The sequence below is a fragment of the Myxine glutinosa genome, chromosome 7 (assembly GCF_964187855.1).
Source record: "Myxine glutinosa chromosome 7, kmMyxGlut1.1, whole genome shotgun sequence".
NCBI classification, from domain to species: Eukaryota; Metazoa; Chordata; class Myxini; order Myxiniformes; family Myxinidae; genus Myxine; species Myxine glutinosa.
The window spans coordinates 76,645,462-76,647,944 of NC_136267.1; positions in this window are offsets into that span (position 1 = coordinate 76,645,462).

The following is a 2,483-nucleotide window of genomic DNA, read 5'->3' on the forward strand; positions in this document are numbered from 1 at the left end:
TAACTAGCAAGATGTCCTATAGTTGTCTTACATGAGATGCGGTGAACCTGGGCACGACATTTAATGGGGGAAATAGGGGGAGGTCGGGTCTACAGAGTGTTGTTTACAGAAAATGGGACTAGGGAATGGGGGATTGGGGATAGTTGGGAAGTATTGAGGAAATAGGGGAATATTTACAAGCGGATATGGATGGATGCAAATCCCATATCCGCAACAATATATATCTCTATATATAAAGGAGGAGTGTGTGTGTGTGTGTGTGTGTGTGTGTGTGTGTGTGTGTGTGTGTGTGTGTGTGTGTGTGTGTGTGTGTGTGTGTGTGTGTGTGTGTGTGTGTGTGTGTGTGTGTGTGTCTGTCTGTCTGTCTGTCTGTCTGTCTGTCTGTCTGTCTGTCTGGATGTCCGCTTATAACTCAAGAACTACACATCGGAGAAAAGTTTTAGACACAGATTCGGAATCAGCATAAAATCCTGGTGGTTATAGGCTACGTTTTATTTTAATATCAATGTTTAAAAAACTGCGCCAGCTGCAATTCCATGGTGTAGTTTGTGGCGGCGCTATCGCCCCTTTCCGATCCCGCGGTTGCGCGTACGTACAGTATACTGTACGTACATATTTATATATTTTCAATGTGCTTTTTATTGTATTTTAAATTGTTTTTTAGCTTCTTTTATTGTTAATTTATGTACTATTGTATTTATTTTAAATATATATTTTAAGGAAAACATGTTTTCACGTCCGTAGGAGTGACGTAAAGTCGCACATAATGACAAAATGCGTGCCATTTTTTCGTGCCAAGAACGAATAAACGGTAGTTGAGATTTTATTCGAATTCGAATTGCATTAAATTTCAACTGTTGGAAATTGAAATAATTATTGTTTCCAACAGTTGAAACTTAATGGAATTCGAATTCGAATAAAATCTCAACTAAAAAAAAAAACGTCACGTTTTAAAATTATGACGTCATCAGCGTATTTCGGAACGTTAATTTTTCAACTTCATATTCGGAATCAGTACGTCCCAGAGCAACTACAGCACACCTTAAATGTTTAAAAAACCTTCGGGTTTTAAAATTATGACGTCATCAGCGTATTTCGTAACGTTAATTTTTCAACTTTGCCGACAATGACTTCCGACTTCCGGGTTCGGAATGCGGGACCAATGCCATTTGACAGGGAATAAAAAAATTAATGCGACATTCAATTGACGACAATGACTTCCGACTTGACTCCCCCCTCCCCCTCCCCCTCCCCCTCCCCCTCCGCCTCCCCTCCCCCTCCACCCTAACCCCTCCCCTTCTCCCCTCCCCCTCCCCTTCCCCCTCCCCCCTTTCTCCCTCCCCCTCCACTCCCCCTCCCCTCCCCCTCCCCACTCCCCCTCCCCTCCCCTCCCCACTCCCCCTCCCCTCCCCCTCCCCCCTTTCTCCCTCCCCCTCCACTCCCCCCTCCCCCTCCCCCCTCCCCCTCCCCCTCCCCCCTCCCCTCCCCACCCTCCCCCCCCCTTTCTCCTTCCCCCTCCCCCCTTTCTCCCTCCCCCTCCCCTCCCCCCTTTCTCCCTCCCCATCCCCTCCCCCTCCCCCCTTTCTCCCTCCCCCTCCACTCACCCTCCCCACTCCCCCTCCCCCTCCCCCTCCCCCCTTTCTCCCTCCCCCTCTCCCCTTCCCCCCTTCCCCCCTCCCCCTCCCCCCTTCTCCCCTCCCCCCTCCCCCTCCTCCATCCCCCTCCCCCTCTCCCCTCCCCTCCTCCCCTCCCCCTCCCTTCCCCCTCCCTTCCGCCCATGGCCCGCCTTTTCCCCCCTGCCCCGTCCCATCCCTCCTCCCCCCTACCCCCTCCCCCTACCCCCTCCCCCCTCCCTCCTCCCCCTCCCCTCCCCCTCCCCCTCCCCTCCCCCTCCCTTCCCCCCATGGCCATCCCTTTCCCCCCTGCCCCGTCCCCTCCCCCCTTGCTCCTCCCCTTCCCCCCTCCTCCTCCCCCTCCCCCCCTTCTCTCCTCTCCTCCTCCCCCTCCCCCTCTTCTCCTCTCCCCCCTCTTCTCCTCTCCCCCCTCTTCTCCCCTCCCCCTTCCCCACCCCGCTACCCCCCTGCCCTACCCCCTCCCCTCCCCTCCCCCTCCACCCTAACCCCTCCCCCTCCCCCCTCCCCTCCCCCTCCCCCTTCCCCCCTCCCTCCCCTCCCCCCTCCCCTCACCCCTCCCCTCCCCCCATGCCCTCCCTTTCCCCCCTATCCCCTCCCCTCCCCCTCCACCCTACCCCCTCCCCTTCTCCCTCCCCCTCCCCTTCGCCCCTCCCCCTTGCCCCTCCCCCTTCCCTCCCCCTCCCCCTCCCATCCCTCCCCCTCCCCCTCCCCATCCTCCCCCTCCCCCCTCTTCTCCCCTCCCCCCTCTTCTCCCCTCCCCCCTCTTCTCCCCTCCCCCCTCTTCTCCCCTCCCCCCCCTTCTCCCCTCTCCCCCTCTTCTCCCCTCCCCACCCTCTCCTCCCCACCCCC